The 12,288-nt window shown below is 53.8% G+C and overlaps 36 non-coding genes across 36 annotated transcripts; 18 read left to right on the forward strand and 18 right to left on the reverse strand.

Annotated features, from left to right (window-relative positions):
- The first annotated feature begins 55 nt into the window (after positions 1 to 55).
- Trnai-uau (transfer RNA isoleucine (anticodon UAU)) lies at positions 56 to 147 on the forward strand. Its single transcript is given in 2 exon segments — positions 56 to 93; positions 112 to 147. It is a non-coding gene; the product is annotated as a tRNA-Ile (tRNA).
- A 111-nt stretch (positions 148 to 258) lies between these two features.
- On the forward strand, positions 259 to 330 carry Trnad-guc (transfer RNA aspartic acid (anticodon GUC)). The gene has a single exon. It is a non-coding gene; the product is annotated as a tRNA-Asp (tRNA).
- Positions 331 to 566: 236 nt separating this feature from the next.
- Trnam-cau (transfer RNA methionine (anticodon CAU)) lies at positions 567 to 638 on the reverse strand. The gene has a single exon. It is a non-coding gene; the product is annotated as a tRNA-Met (tRNA).
- Positions 639 to 912: 274 nt separating this feature from the next.
- Positions 913 to 985, reverse strand: Trnar-acg (transfer RNA arginine (anticodon ACG)). Its single transcript has one exon. It is a non-coding gene; the product is annotated as a tRNA-Arg (tRNA).
- Positions 986 to 1,426: 441 nt separating this feature from the next.
- Trnai-uau (transfer RNA isoleucine (anticodon UAU)) lies at positions 1,427 to 1,518 on the forward strand. Its single transcript is given in 2 exon segments — positions 1,427 to 1,464; positions 1,483 to 1,518. It is a non-coding gene; the product is annotated as a tRNA-Ile (tRNA).
- A 111-nt stretch (positions 1,519 to 1,629) lies between these two features.
- Positions 1,630 to 1,701, forward strand: Trnad-guc (transfer RNA aspartic acid (anticodon GUC)). Its single transcript has one exon. It is a non-coding gene; the product is annotated as a tRNA-Asp (tRNA).
- Positions 1,702 to 1,937: 236 nt separating this feature from the next.
- On the reverse strand, positions 1,938 to 2,009 carry Trnam-cau (transfer RNA methionine (anticodon CAU)). The gene has a single exon. It is a non-coding gene; the product is annotated as a tRNA-Met (tRNA).
- Positions 2,010 to 2,283: 274 nt separating this feature from the next.
- On the reverse strand, positions 2,284 to 2,356 carry Trnar-acg (transfer RNA arginine (anticodon ACG)). The gene has a single exon. It is a non-coding gene; the product is annotated as a tRNA-Arg (tRNA).
- A 441-nt stretch (positions 2,357 to 2,797) lies between these two features.
- Positions 2,798 to 2,889, forward strand: Trnai-uau (transfer RNA isoleucine (anticodon UAU)). The gene is given in 2 exon segments: positions 2,798 to 2,835; positions 2,854 to 2,889. It is a non-coding gene; the product is annotated as a tRNA-Ile (tRNA).
- Positions 2,890 to 3,000: 111 nt separating this feature from the next.
- Trnad-guc (transfer RNA aspartic acid (anticodon GUC)) lies at positions 3,001 to 3,072 on the forward strand. Its single transcript has one exon. It is a non-coding gene; the product is annotated as a tRNA-Asp (tRNA).
- A 236-nt stretch (positions 3,073 to 3,308) lies between these two features.
- Positions 3,309 to 3,380, reverse strand: Trnam-cau (transfer RNA methionine (anticodon CAU)). Its single transcript has one exon. It is a non-coding gene; the product is annotated as a tRNA-Met (tRNA).
- A 274-nt stretch (positions 3,381 to 3,654) lies between these two features.
- On the reverse strand, positions 3,655 to 3,727 carry Trnar-acg (transfer RNA arginine (anticodon ACG)). Its single transcript has one exon. It is a non-coding gene; the product is annotated as a tRNA-Arg (tRNA).
- A 441-nt stretch (positions 3,728 to 4,168) lies between these two features.
- On the forward strand, positions 4,169 to 4,260 carry Trnai-uau (transfer RNA isoleucine (anticodon UAU)). Its single transcript is given in 2 exon segments — positions 4,169 to 4,206; positions 4,225 to 4,260. It is a non-coding gene; the product is annotated as a tRNA-Ile (tRNA).
- Positions 4,261 to 4,371: 111 nt separating this feature from the next.
- On the forward strand, positions 4,372 to 4,443 carry Trnad-guc (transfer RNA aspartic acid (anticodon GUC)). Its single transcript has one exon. It is a non-coding gene; the product is annotated as a tRNA-Asp (tRNA).
- Positions 4,444 to 4,679: 236 nt separating this feature from the next.
- On the reverse strand, positions 4,680 to 4,751 carry Trnam-cau (transfer RNA methionine (anticodon CAU)). Its single transcript has one exon. It is a non-coding gene; the product is annotated as a tRNA-Met (tRNA).
- A 274-nt stretch (positions 4,752 to 5,025) lies between these two features.
- On the reverse strand, positions 5,026 to 5,098 carry Trnar-acg (transfer RNA arginine (anticodon ACG)). Its single transcript has one exon. It is a non-coding gene; the product is annotated as a tRNA-Arg (tRNA).
- A 441-nt stretch (positions 5,099 to 5,539) lies between these two features.
- Positions 5,540 to 5,631, forward strand: Trnai-uau (transfer RNA isoleucine (anticodon UAU)). Its single transcript is given in 2 exon segments — positions 5,540 to 5,577; positions 5,596 to 5,631. It is a non-coding gene; the product is annotated as a tRNA-Ile (tRNA).
- Positions 5,632 to 5,742: 111 nt separating this feature from the next.
- Trnad-guc (transfer RNA aspartic acid (anticodon GUC)) lies at positions 5,743 to 5,814 on the forward strand. The gene has a single exon. It is a non-coding gene; the product is annotated as a tRNA-Asp (tRNA).
- A 236-nt stretch (positions 5,815 to 6,050) lies between these two features.
- Positions 6,051 to 6,122, reverse strand: Trnam-cau (transfer RNA methionine (anticodon CAU)). The gene has a single exon. It is a non-coding gene; the product is annotated as a tRNA-Met (tRNA).
- Positions 6,123 to 6,396: 274 nt separating this feature from the next.
- Positions 6,397 to 6,469, reverse strand: Trnar-acg (transfer RNA arginine (anticodon ACG)). Its single transcript has one exon. It is a non-coding gene; the product is annotated as a tRNA-Arg (tRNA).
- A 441-nt stretch (positions 6,470 to 6,910) lies between these two features.
- Positions 6,911 to 7,002, forward strand: Trnai-uau (transfer RNA isoleucine (anticodon UAU)). Its single transcript is given in 2 exon segments — positions 6,911 to 6,948; positions 6,967 to 7,002. It is a non-coding gene; the product is annotated as a tRNA-Ile (tRNA).
- A 111-nt stretch (positions 7,003 to 7,113) lies between these two features.
- Positions 7,114 to 7,185, forward strand: Trnad-guc (transfer RNA aspartic acid (anticodon GUC)). Its single transcript has one exon. It is a non-coding gene; the product is annotated as a tRNA-Asp (tRNA).
- Positions 7,186 to 7,421: 236 nt separating this feature from the next.
- Positions 7,422 to 7,493, reverse strand: Trnam-cau (transfer RNA methionine (anticodon CAU)). Its single transcript has one exon. It is a non-coding gene; the product is annotated as a tRNA-Met (tRNA).
- Positions 7,494 to 7,767: 274 nt separating this feature from the next.
- On the reverse strand, positions 7,768 to 7,840 carry Trnar-acg (transfer RNA arginine (anticodon ACG)). Its single transcript has one exon. It is a non-coding gene; the product is annotated as a tRNA-Arg (tRNA).
- A 441-nt stretch (positions 7,841 to 8,281) lies between these two features.
- On the forward strand, positions 8,282 to 8,373 carry Trnai-uau (transfer RNA isoleucine (anticodon UAU)). Its single transcript is given in 2 exon segments — positions 8,282 to 8,319; positions 8,338 to 8,373. It is a non-coding gene; the product is annotated as a tRNA-Ile (tRNA).
- Positions 8,374 to 8,484: 111 nt separating this feature from the next.
- Positions 8,485 to 8,556, forward strand: Trnad-guc (transfer RNA aspartic acid (anticodon GUC)). Its single transcript has one exon. It is a non-coding gene; the product is annotated as a tRNA-Asp (tRNA).
- Positions 8,557 to 8,792: 236 nt separating this feature from the next.
- On the reverse strand, positions 8,793 to 8,864 carry Trnam-cau (transfer RNA methionine (anticodon CAU)). The gene has a single exon. It is a non-coding gene; the product is annotated as a tRNA-Met (tRNA).
- A 274-nt stretch (positions 8,865 to 9,138) lies between these two features.
- On the reverse strand, positions 9,139 to 9,211 carry Trnar-acg (transfer RNA arginine (anticodon ACG)). Its single transcript has one exon. It is a non-coding gene; the product is annotated as a tRNA-Arg (tRNA).
- A 441-nt stretch (positions 9,212 to 9,652) lies between these two features.
- On the forward strand, positions 9,653 to 9,744 carry Trnai-uau (transfer RNA isoleucine (anticodon UAU)). The gene is given in 2 exon segments: positions 9,653 to 9,690; positions 9,709 to 9,744. It is a non-coding gene; the product is annotated as a tRNA-Ile (tRNA).
- A 111-nt stretch (positions 9,745 to 9,855) lies between these two features.
- Positions 9,856 to 9,927, forward strand: Trnad-guc (transfer RNA aspartic acid (anticodon GUC)). Its single transcript has one exon. It is a non-coding gene; the product is annotated as a tRNA-Asp (tRNA).
- A 236-nt stretch (positions 9,928 to 10,163) lies between these two features.
- Trnam-cau (transfer RNA methionine (anticodon CAU)) lies at positions 10,164 to 10,235 on the reverse strand. Its single transcript has one exon. It is a non-coding gene; the product is annotated as a tRNA-Met (tRNA).
- Positions 10,236 to 10,509: 274 nt separating this feature from the next.
- On the reverse strand, positions 10,510 to 10,582 carry Trnar-acg (transfer RNA arginine (anticodon ACG)). The gene has a single exon. It is a non-coding gene; the product is annotated as a tRNA-Arg (tRNA).
- Positions 10,583 to 11,023: 441 nt separating this feature from the next.
- On the forward strand, positions 11,024 to 11,115 carry Trnai-uau (transfer RNA isoleucine (anticodon UAU)). The gene is given in 2 exon segments: positions 11,024 to 11,061; positions 11,080 to 11,115. It is a non-coding gene; the product is annotated as a tRNA-Ile (tRNA).
- A 111-nt stretch (positions 11,116 to 11,226) lies between these two features.
- Trnad-guc (transfer RNA aspartic acid (anticodon GUC)) lies at positions 11,227 to 11,298 on the forward strand. The gene has a single exon. It is a non-coding gene; the product is annotated as a tRNA-Asp (tRNA).
- A 236-nt stretch (positions 11,299 to 11,534) lies between these two features.
- Trnam-cau (transfer RNA methionine (anticodon CAU)) lies at positions 11,535 to 11,606 on the reverse strand. Its single transcript has one exon. It is a non-coding gene; the product is annotated as a tRNA-Met (tRNA).
- Positions 11,607 to 11,880: 274 nt separating this feature from the next.
- Positions 11,881 to 11,953, reverse strand: Trnar-acg (transfer RNA arginine (anticodon ACG)). Its single transcript has one exon. It is a non-coding gene; the product is annotated as a tRNA-Arg (tRNA).
- Positions 11,954 to 12,288: the final 335 nt, after the last annotated feature.

The following is a 12,288-nucleotide window of genomic DNA, read 5'->3' on the forward strand; positions in this document are numbered from 1 at the left end:
GCCACAACAGGTTGGCAGCAAAGCGAATACCGCTAACTGAAAGCACCCTGCTGTAGGCCCAGTGGCGCAATTGGTTAGCGCACGGTACTTATAAGGCAGTAGCCGTGAGCAATGCCGGGGTTGTGAGTTCGAGCCTCACCTGGGGCATACTTTTATTTCGTAGCAGCTGACTCTGAAAGCATCGGGACGCTAGATTTGAGATGTATCACCTGCTTGAGAATCATAAGTGAGCGTGCATTGTAGGTACGGACTGCGTATTCCTCGGTAGTATAGTGGTTAGTATCCCCGCCTGTCACGCGGGAGACCGGGGTTCGATTCCCCGCCGGGGAGGTGCGATTTTTATATCGCAAAAGTTGCACGTGTGGCCCGAAAGGACATTAACGTTGTGATCGAGAAATGTAGTTGCTGCAGAATCGTAAGAAAGTCTGCGTCTTAGGAAGTGTTTCTCGTATTCTTCACACCACGTCGTCGTCGTTTCAGAACTTACAGGGTTTGCTGTTGACGCTGAATCATCGCACCCGAGGCTTAGTGAACGAGCTCGAAGCACCCAAGAAAAAGAATAATTTTAGCAGAGCGTGGTTTCGATCCACGGACCTCTGGGTTATGGGCCCAGCACGCTTCCACTGCGCCACTCTGCTGCGTGGAGGCGTTCGCCCTCTGCGGTGCGTGACATGGGACACTTGGAAAAGCGTTGTCTGCGTCGCGTACCGATTAATTAACTGTGTGACATCTCTCAGCTTGACTTGTCTCGACTTTGCTCGACTGACGCTACGCTGACGCTTGCACGAAGCGATATTTACCACGATCGTCTCGAGATGCAGCTGCGAGATGCTCAGGATTGACATTGCACTGCACGCAGGTGGAAACATTCGAACGCACTGCCTAGCTACGCGCCCGCAACTAACAAAATGCCGACCCTGCCAGGATTCGAACCTGGAATCTTCTGATCCGTAGTCAGACGCGTTATCCGTTGCGCCACAGGGCCACTGTTCGCGTTTCGTAATGAGAGGCGGGTACACATCGCGGAGCAACGTGTTCTCGGTGGCTCGCCAACTGCGTGTCGTCCACTGACAACGGCGGCGCGGCCACTCCGGTCTTCCGCACTCTGCAGGGAGCTGCCAAGGAAGGCATCTCTCCTCTAGCTGCTCGGCCATGGTGCGCCTGCATAGCTTAGAGCTTGCCACACATCTGCCCTCGCCGTTGGACAGGTAGCAGACGGCAAGGCGCGCGTTTTCTGCAATTTTTCGGTGATGACAAGCGGCTGATATGCTTGTAAGTGTAGCATATGAAACAAGAATCGTATGAAGCATCCGTAGACGGGTGCTAAAGTCGCAGTATGGCCGCAGGTGACGGTCGTATGATGGATCTGTAGCCACAACAGGTTGGCAGCAAAGCGAATACCGCTAACTGAAAGCACCCTGCTGTAGCCCCAGTGGCGCAATTGGTTAGCGCACGGTACTTATAAGGCAGTAGCCGTGAGCAATGCCGGGGTTGTGAGTTCGAGCCTCACCTGGGGCATACTTTTATTTCGTAGCAGCTGACTCTGAAAGCATCGGGACGCTAGATTTGAGATGTATCACCTGCTTGAGAATCATAAGTGAGCGTGCATTGTAGGTACGGACTGCGTATTCCTCGGTAGTATAGTGGTTAGTATCCCCGCCTGTCACGCGGGAGACCGGGGTTCGATTCCCCGCCGGGGAGGTGCGATTTTTATATCGCAAAAGTTGCACGTGTGGCCCGAAAGGACATTAACGTTGTGATCGAGAAATGTAGTTGCTGCAGAATCGTAAGAAAGTCTGCGTCTTAGGAAGTGTTTCTCGTATTCTTCACACCACGTCGTCGTCGTTTCAGAACTTACAGGGTTTGCTGTTGACGCTGAATCATCGCACCCGAGGCTTAGTGAACGAGCTCGAAGCACCCAAGAAAAAGAATAATTTTAGCAGAGCGTGGTTTCGATCCACGGACCTCTGGGTTATGGGCCCAGCACGCTTCCACTGCGCCACTCTGCTGCGTGGAGGCGTTCGCCCTCTGCGGTGCGTGACATGGGACACTTGGAAAAGCGTTGTCTGCGTCGCGTACCGATTAATTAACTGTGTGACATCTCTCAGCTTGACTTGTCTCGACTTTGCTCGACTGACGCTACGCTGACGCTTGCACGAAGCGATATTTACCACGATCGTCTCGAGATGCAGCTGCGAGATGCTCAGGATTGACATTGCACTGCACGCAGGTGGAAACATTCGAACGCACTGCCTAGCTACGCGCCCGCAACTAACAAAATGCCGACCCTGCCAGGATTCGAACCTGGAATCTTCTGATCCGTAGTCAGACGCGTTATCCGTTGCGCCACAGGGCCACTGTTCGCGTTTCGTAATGAGAGGCGGGTACACATCGCGGAGCAACGTGTTCTCGGTGGCTCGCCAACTGCGTGTCGTCCACTGACAACGGCGGCGCGGCCACTCCGGTCTTCCGCACTCTGCAGGGAGCTGCCAAGGAAGGCATCTCTCCTCTAGCTGCTCGGCCATGGTGCGCCTGCATAGCTTAGAGCTTGCCACACATCTGCCCTCGCCGTTGGACAGGTAGCAGACGGCAAGGCGCGCGTTTTCTGCAATTTTTCGGTGATGACAAGCGGCTGATATGCTTGTAAGTGTAGCATATGAAACAAGAATCGTATGAAGCATCCGTAGACGGGTGCTAAAGTCGCAGTATGGCCGCAGGTGACGGTCGTATGATGGATCTGTAGCCACAACAGGTTGGCAGCAAAGCGAATACCGCTAACTGAAAGCACCCTGCTGTAGCCCCAGTGGCGCAATTGGTTAGCGCACGGTACTTATAAGGCAGTAGCCGTGAGCAATGCCGGGGTTGTGAGTTCGAGCCTCACCTGGGGCATACTTTTATTTCGTAGCAGCTGACTCTGAAAGCATCGGGACGCTAGATTTGAGATGTATCACCTGCTTGAGAATCATAAGTGAGCGTGCATTGTAGGTACGGACTGCGTATTCCTCGGTAGTATAGTGGTTAGTATCCCCGCCTGTCACGCGGGAGACCGGGGTTCGATTCCCCGCCGGGGAGGTGCGATTTTTATATCGCAAAAGTTGCACGTGTGGCCCGAAAGGACATTAACGTTGTGATCGAGAAATGTAGTTGCTGCAGAATCGTAAGAAAGTCTGCGTCTTAGGAAGTGTTTCTCGTATTCTTCACACCACGTCGTCGTCGTTTCAGAACTTACAGGGTTTGCTGTTGACGCTGAATCATCGCACCCGAGGCTTAGTGAACGAGCTCGAAGCACCCAAGAAAAAGAATAATTTTAGCAGAGCGTGGTTTCGATCCACGGACCTCTGGGTTATGGGCCCAGCACGCTTCCACTGCGCCACTCTGCTGCGTGGAGGCGTTCGCCCTCTGCGGTGCGTGACATGGGACACTTGGAAAAGCGTTGTCTGCGTCGCGTACCGATTAATTAACTGTGTGACATCTCTCAGCTTGACTTGTCTCGACTTTGCTCGACTGACGCTACGCTGACGCTTGCACGAAGCGATATTTACCACGATCGTCTCGAGATGCAGCTGCGAGATGCTCAGGATTGACATTGCACTGCACGCAGGTGGAAACATTCGAACGCACTGCCTAGCTACGCGCCCGCAACTAACAAAATGCCGACCCTGCCAGGATTCGAACCTGGAATCTTCTGATCCGTAGTCAGACGCGTTATCCGTTGCGCCACAGGGCCACTGTTCGCGTTTCGTAATGAGAGGCGGGTACACATCGCGGAGCAACGTGTTCTCGGTGGCTCGCCAACTGCGTGTCGTCCACTGACAACGGCGGCGCGGCCACTCCGGTCTTCCGCACTCTGCAGGGAGCTGCCAAGGAAGGCATCTCTCCTCTAGCTGCTCGGCCATGGTGCGCCTGCATAGCTTAGAGCTTGCCACACATCTGCCCTCGCCGTTGGACAGGTAGCAGACGGCAAGGCGCGCGTTTTCTGCAATTTTTCGGTGATGACAAGCGGCTGATATGCTTGTAAGTGTAGCATATGAAACAAGAATCGTATGAAGCATCCGTAGACGGGTGCTAAAGTCGCAGTATGGCCGCAGGTGACGGTCGTATGATGGATCTGTAGCCACAACAGGTTGGCAGCAAAGCGAATACCGCTAACTGAAAGCACCCTGCTGTAGCCCCAGTGGCGCAATTGGTTAGCGCACGGTACTTATAAGGCAGTAGCCGTGAGCAATGCCGGGGTTGTGAGTTCGAGCCTCACCTGGGGCATACTTTTATTTCGTAGCAGCTGACTCTGAAAGCATCGGGACGCTAGATTTGAGATGTATCACCTGCTTGAGAATCATAAGTGAGCGTGCATTGTAGGTACGGACTGCGTATTCCTCGGTAGTATAGTGGTTAGTATCCCCGCCTGTCACGCGGGAGACCGGGGTTCGATTCCCCGCCGGGGAGGTGCGATTTTTATATCGCAAAAGTTGCACGTGTGGCCCGAAAGGACATTAACGTTGTGATCGAGAAATGTAGTTGCTGCAGAATCGTAAGAAAGTCTGCGTCTTAGGAAGTGTTTCTCGTATTCTTCACACCACGTCGTCGTCGTTTCAGAACTTACAGGGTTTGCTGTTGACGCTGAATCATCGCACCCGAGGCTTAGTGAACGAGCTCGAAGCACCCAAGAAAAAGAATAATTTTAGCAGAGCGTGGTTTCGATCCACGGACCTCTGGGTTATGGGCCCAGCACGCTTCCACTGCGCCACTCTGCTGCGTGGAGGCGTTCGCCCTCTGCGGTGCGTGACATGGGACACTTGGAAAAGCGTTGTCTGCGTCGCGTACCGATTAATTAACTGTGTGACATCTCTCAGCTTGACTTGTCTCGACTTTGCTCGACTGACGCTACGCTGACGCTTGCACGAAGCGATATTTACCACGATCGTCTCGAGATGCAGCTGCGAGATGCTCAGGATTGACATTGCACTGCACGCAGGTGGAAACATTCGAACGCACTGCCTAGCTACGCGCCCGCAACTAACAAAATGCCGACCCTGCCAGGATTCGAACCTGGAATCTTCTGATCCGTAGTCAGACGCGTTATCCGTTGCGCCACAGGGCCACTGTTCGCGTTTCGTAATGAGAGGCGGGTACACATCGCGGAGCAACGTGTTCTCGGTGGCTCGCCAACTGCGTGTCGTCCACTGACAACGGCGGCGCGGCCACTCCGGTCTTCCGCACTCTGCAGGGAGCTGCCAAGGAAGGCATCTCTCCTCTAGCTGCTCGGCCATGGTGCGCCTGCATAGCTTAGAGCTTGCCACACATCTGCCCTCGCCGTTGGACAGGTAGCAGACGGCAAGGCGCGCGTTTTCTGCAATTTTTCGGTGATGACAAGCGGCTGATATGCTTGTAAGTGTAGCATATGAAACAAGAATCGTATGAAGCATCCGTAGACGGGTGCTAAAGTCGCAGTATGGCCGCAGGTGACGGTCGTATGATGGATCTGTAGCCACAACAGGTTGGCAGCAAAGCGAATACCGCTAACTGAAAGCACCCTGCTGTAGCCCCAGTGGCGCAATTGGTTAGCGCACGGTACTTATAAGGCAGTAGCCGTGAGCAATGCCGGGGTTGTGAGTTCCAGCCTCACCTGGGGCATACTTTTATTTCGTAGCAGCTGACTCTGAAAGCATCGGGACGCTAGATTTGAGATGTATCACCTGCTTGAGAATCATAAGTGAGCGTGCATTGTAGGTACGGACTGCGTATTCCTCGGTAGTATAGTGGTTAGTATCCCCGCCTGTCACGCGGGAGACCGGGGTTCGATTCCCCGCCGGGGAGGTGCGATTTTTATATCGCAAAAGTTGCACGTGTGGCCCGAAAGGACATTAACGTTGTGATCGAGAAATGTAGTTGCTGCAGAATCGTAAGAAAGTCTGCGTCTTAGGAAGTGTTTCTCGTATTCTTCACACCACGTCGTCGTCGTTTCAGAACTTACAGGGTTTGCTGTTGACGCTGAATCATCGCACCCGAGGCTTAGTGAACGAGCTCGAAGCACCCAAGAAAAAGAATAATTTTAGCAGAGCGTGGTTTCGATCCACGGACCTCTGGGTTATGGGCCCAGCACGCTTCCACTGCGCCACTCTGCTGCGTGGAGGCGTTCGCCCTCTGCGGTGCGTGACATGGGACACTTGGAAAAGCGTTGTCTGCGTCGCGTACCGATTAATTAACTGTGTGACATCTCTCAGCTTGACTTGTCTCGACTTTGCTCGACTGACGCTACGCTGACGCTTGCACGAAGCGATATTTACCACGATCGTCTCGAGATGCAGCTGCGAGATGCTCAGGATTGACATTGCACTGCACGCAGGTGGAAACATTCGAACGCACTGCCTAGCTACGCGCCCGCAACTAACAAAATGCCGACCCTGCCAGGATTCGAACCTGGAATCTTCTGATCCGTAGTCAGACGCGTTATCCGTTGCGCCACAGGGCCACTGTTCGCGTTTCGTAATGAGAGGCGGGTACACATCGCGGAGCAACGTGTTCTCGGTGGCTCGCCAACTGCGTGTCGTCCACTGACAACGGCGGCGCGGCCACTCCGGTCTTCCGCACTCTGCAGGGAGCTGCCAAGGAAGGCATCTCTCCTCTAGCTGCTCGGCCATGGTGCGCCTGCATAGCTTAGAGCTTGCCACACATCTGCCCTCGCCGTTGGACAGGTAGCAGACGGCAAGGCGCGCGTTTTCTGCAATTTTTCGGTGATGACAAGCGGCTGATATGCTTGTAAGTGTAGCATATGAAACAAGAATCGTATGAAGCATCCGTAGACGGGTGCTAAAGTCGCAGTATGGCCGCAGGTGACGGTCGTATGATGGATCTGTAGCCACAACAGGTTGGCAGCAAAGCGAATACCGCTAACTGAAAGCACCCTGCTGTAGCCCCAGTGGCGCAATTGGTTAGCGCACGGTACTTATAAGGCAGTAGCCGTGAGCAATGCCGGGGTTGTGAGTTCGAGCCTCACCTGGGGCATACTTTTATTTCGTAGCAGCTGACTCTGAAAGCATCGGGACGCTAGATTTGAGATGTATCACCTGCTTGAGAATCATAAGTGAGCGTGCATTGTAGGTACGGACTGCGTATTCCTCGGTAGTATAGTGGTTAGTATCCCCGCCTGTCACGCGGGAGACCGGGGTTCGATTCCCCGCCGGGGAGGTGCGATTTTTATATCGCAAAAGTTGCACGTGTGGCCCGAAAGGACATTAACGTTGTGATCGAGAAATGTAGTTGCTGCAGAATCGTAAGAAAGTCTGCGTCTTAGGAAGTGTTTCTCGTATTCTTCACACCACGTCGTCGTCGTTTCAGAACTTACAGGGTTTGCTGTTGACGCTGAATCATCGCACCCGAGGCTTAGTGAACGAGCTCGAAGCACCCAAGAAAAAGAATAATTTTAGCAGAGCGTGGTTTCGATCCACGGACCTCTGGGTTATGGGCCCAGCACGCTTCCACTGCGCCACTCTGCTGCGTGGAGGCGTTCGCCCTCTGCGGTGCGTGACATGGGACACTTGGAAAAGCGTTGTCTGCGTCGCGTACCGATTAATTAACTGTGTGACATCTCTCAGCTTGACTTGTCTCGACTTTGCTCGACTGACGCTACGCTGACGCTTGCACGAAGCGATATTTACCACGATCGTCTCGAGATGCAGCTGCGAGATGCTCAGGATTGACATTGCACTGCACGCAGGTGGAAACATTCGAACGCACTGCCTAGCTACGCGCCCGCAACTAACAAAATGCCGACCCTGCCAGGATTCGAACCTGGAATCTTCTGATCCGTAGTCAGACGCGTTATCCGTTGCGCCACAGGGCCACTGTTCGCGTTTCGTAATGAGAGGCGGGTACACATCGCGGAGCAACGTGTTCTCGGTGGCTCGCCAACTGCGTGTCGTCCACTGACAACGGCGGCGCGGCCACTCCGGTCTTCCGCACTCTGCAGGGAGCTGCCAAGGAAGGCATCTCTCCTCTAGCTGCTCGGCCATGGTGCGCCTGCATAGCTTAGAGCTTGCCACACATCTGCCCTCGCCGTTGGACAGGTAGCAGACGGCAAGGCGCGCGTTTTCTGCAATTTTTCGGTGATGACAAGCGGCTGATATGCTTGTAAGTGTAGCATATGAAACAAGAATCGTATGAAGCATCCGTAGACGGGTGCTAAAGTCGCAGTATGGCCGCAGGTGACGGTCGTATGATGGATCTGTAGCCACAACAGGTTGGCAGCAAAGCGAATACCGCTAACTGAAAGCACCCTGCTGTAGCCCCAGTGGCGCAATTGGTTAGCGCACGGTACTTATAAGGCAGTAGCCGTGAGCAATGCCGGGGTTGTGAGTTCCAGCCTCACCTGGGGCATACTTTTATTTCGTAGCAGCTGACTCTGAAAGCATCGGGACGCTAGATTTGAGATGTATCACCTGCTTGAGAATCATAAGTGAGCGTGCATTGTAGGTACGGACTGCGTATTCCTCGGTAGTATAGTGGTTAGTATCCCCGCCTGTCACGCGGGAGACCGGGGTTCGATTCCCCGCCGGGGAGGTGCGATTTTTATATCGCAAAAGTTGCACGTGTGGCCCGAAAGGACATTAACGTTGTGATCGAGAAATGTAGTTGCTGCAGAATCGTAAGAAAGTCTGCGTCTTAGGAAGTGTTTCTCGTATTCTTCACACCACGTCGTCGTCGTTTCAGAACTTACAGGGTTTGCTGTTGACGCTGAATCATCGCACCCGAGGCTTAGTGAACGAGCTCGAAGCACCCAAGAAAAAGAATAATTTTAGCAGAGCGTGGTTTCGATCCACGGACCTCTGGGTTATGGGCCCAGCACGCTTCCACTGCGCCACTCTGCTGCGTGGAGGCGTTCGCCCTCTGCGGTGCGTGACATGGGACACTTGGAAAAGCGTTGTCTGCGTCGCGTACCGATTAATTAACTGTGTGACATCTCTCAGCTTGACTTGTCTCGACTTTGCTCGACTGACGCTACGCTGACGCTTGCACGAAGCGATATTTACCACGATCGTCTCGAGATGCAGCTGCGAGATGCTCAGGATTGACATTGCACTGCACGCAGGTGGAAACATTCGAACGCACTGCCTAGCTACGCGCCCGCAACTAACAAAATGCCGACCCTGCCAGGATTCGAACCTGGAATCTTCTGATCCGTAGTCAGACGCGTTATCCGTTGCGCCACAGGGCCACTGTTCGCGTTTCGTAATGAGAGGCGGGTACACATCGCGGAGCAACGTGTTCTCGGTGGCTCGCCAACTGCGTGTCGTCCACTGACAACGGCGGCGCGGCCACTCCGGTCTTCCGCACTCTGCAGGGAGCTGCCAAGGAAGGCATCTCTCCTCTAGCTGCTCGGCCATGGTGCGCCTGCATAGCTTAGAGCTTGCCACACATCTGCCCTCGCCGTTGGACAGGTAGCAGACGGCAAGGCGCGCGTTTTCTGCAATTTTTCGGTGATGACAAGCGGCTGATATGCTTGTAAGTGTAGCATATGAAACAAGAATCGTATGAAGCATCCGTAGACGGGTGCTAAAGTCGCAGTATGGCCGCAGGTGACGGTCGTATGATGGATCTGTAGCCACAACAGGTTGGCAGCAAAGCGAATACCGCTAACTGAAAGCACCCTGCTGTAGCCCCAGTGGCGCAATTGGTTAGCGCACGGTACTTATAAGGCAGTAGCCGTGAGCAATGCCGGGGTTGTGAGTTCGAGCCTCACCTGGGGCATACTTTTATTTCGTAGCAGCTGACTCTGAAAGCATCGGGACGCTAGATTTGAGATGTATCACCTGCTTGAGAATCATAAGTGAGCGTGCATTGTAGGTACGGACTGCGTATTCCTCGGTAGTATAGTGGTTAGTATCCCCGCCTGTCACGCGGGAGACCGGGGTTCGATTCCCCGCCGGGGAGGTGCGATTTTTATATCGCAAAAGTTGCACGTGTGGCCCGAAAGGACATTAACGTTGTGATCGAGAAATGTAGTTGCTGCAGAATCGTAAGAAAGTCTGCGTCTTAGGAAGTGTTTCTCGTATTCTTCACACCACGTCGTCGTCGTTTCAGAACTTACAGGGTTTGCTGTTGACGCTGAATCATCGCACCCGAGGCTTAGTGAACGAGCTCGAAGCACCCAAGAAAAAGAATAATTTTAGCAGAGCGTGGTTTCGATCCACGGACCTCTGGGTTATGGGCCCAGCACGCTTCCACTGCGCCACTCTGCTGCGTGGAGGCGTTCGCCCTCTGCGGTGCGTGACATGGGACACTTGGAAAAGCGTTGTCTGCGTCGCGTACCGATTAATTAACTGTGTGACATCTCTCAGCTTGACTTGTCTCGACTTTGCTCGACTGACGCTACGCTGACGCTTGCACGAAGCGATATTTACCACGATCGTCTCGAGATGCAGCTGCGAGATGCTCAGGATTGACATTGCACTGCACGCAGGTGGAAACATTCGAACGCACTGCCTAGCTACGCGCCCGCAACTAACAAAATGCCGACCCTGCCAGGATTCGAACCTGGAATCTTCTGATCCGTAGTCAGACGCGTTATCCGTTGCGCCACAGGGCCACTGTTCGCGTTTCGTAATGAGAGGCGGGTACACATCGCGGAGCAACGTGTTCTCGGTGGCTCGCCAACTGCGTGTCGTCCACTGACAACGGCGGCGCGGCCACTCCGGTCTTCCGCACTCTGCAGGGAGCTGCCAAGGAAGGCATCTCTCCTCTAGCTGCTCGGCCATGGTGCGCCTGCATAGCTTAGAGCTTGCCACACATCTGCCCTCGCCGTTGGACAGGTAGCAGACGGCAAGGCGCGCGTTTTCTGCAATTTTTCGGTGATGACAAGCGGCTGATATGCTTGTAAGTGTAGCATATGAAACAAGAATCGTATGAAGCATCCGTAGACGGGTGCTAAAGTCGCAGTATGGCCGCAGGTGACGGTCGTATGATGGATCTGTAGCCACAACAGGTTGGCAGCAAAGCGAATACCGCTAACTGAAAGCACCCTGCTGTAGCCCCAGTGGCGCAATTGGTTAGCGCACGGTACTTATAAGGCAGTAGCCGTGAGCAATGCCGGGGTTGTGAGTTCGAGCCTCACCTGGGGCATACTTTTATTTCGTAGCAGCTGACTCTGAAAGCATCGGGACGCTAGATTTGAGATGTATCACCTGCTTGAGAATCATAAGTGAGCGTGCATTGTAGGTACGGACTGCGTATTCCTCGGTAGTATAGTGGTTAGTATCCCCGCCTGTCACGCGGGAGACCGGGGTTCGATTCCCCGCCGGGGAGGTGCGATTTTTATATCGCAAAAGTTGCACGTGTGGCCCGAAAGGACATTAACGTTGTGATCGAGAAATGTAGTTGCTGCAGAATCGTAAGAAAGTCTGCGTCTTAGGAAGTGTTTCTCGTATTCTTCACACCACGTCGTCGTCGTTTCAGAACTTACAGGGTTTGCTGTTGACGCTGAATCATCGCACCCGAGGCTTAGTGAACGAGCTCGAAGCACCCAAGAAAAAGAATAATTTTAGCAGAGCGTGGTTTCGATCCACGGACCTCTGGGTTATGGGCCCAGCACGCTTCCACTGCGCCACTCTGCTGCGTGGAGGCGTTCGCCCTCTGCGGTGCGTGACATGGGACACTTGGAAAAGCGTTGTCTGCGTCGCGTACCGATTAATTAACTGTGTGACATCTCTCAGCTTGACTTGTCTCGACTTTGCTCGACTGACGCTACGCTGACGCTTGCACGAAGCGATATTTACCACGATCGTCTCGAGATGCAGCTGCGAGATGCTCAGGATTGACATTGCACTGCACGCAGGTGGAAACATTCGAACGCACTGCCTAGCTACGCGCCCGCAACTAACAAAATGCCGACCCTGCCAGGATTCGAACCTGGAATCTTCTGATCCGTAGTCAGACGCGTTATCCGTTGCGCCACAGGGCCACTGTTCGCGTTTCGTAATGAGAGGCGGGTACACATCGCGGAGCAACGTGTTCTCGGTGGCTCGCCAACTGCGTGTCGTCCACTGACAACGGCGGCGCGGCCACTCCGGTCTTCCGCACTCTGCAGGGAGCTGCCAAGGAAGGCATCTCTCCTCTAGCTGCTCGGCCATGGTGCGCCTGCATAGCTTAGAGCTTGCCACACATCTGCCCTCGCCGTTGGACAGGTAGCAGACGGCAAGGCGCGCGTTTTCTGCAATTTTTCGGTGATGACAAGCGGCTGATATGCTTGTAAGTGTAGCATATGAAACAAGAATCGTATGAAGCATCCGTAGACGG

The sequence above is a fragment of the Schistocerca serialis genome, chromosome 9, assembly GCF_023864345.2.
Source record: "Schistocerca serialis cubense isolate TAMUIC-IGC-003099 chromosome 9, iqSchSeri2.2, whole genome shotgun sequence".
Lineage (NCBI taxonomy): Eukaryota > Metazoa > Arthropoda > Insecta > Orthoptera > Acrididae > Schistocerca > Schistocerca serialis.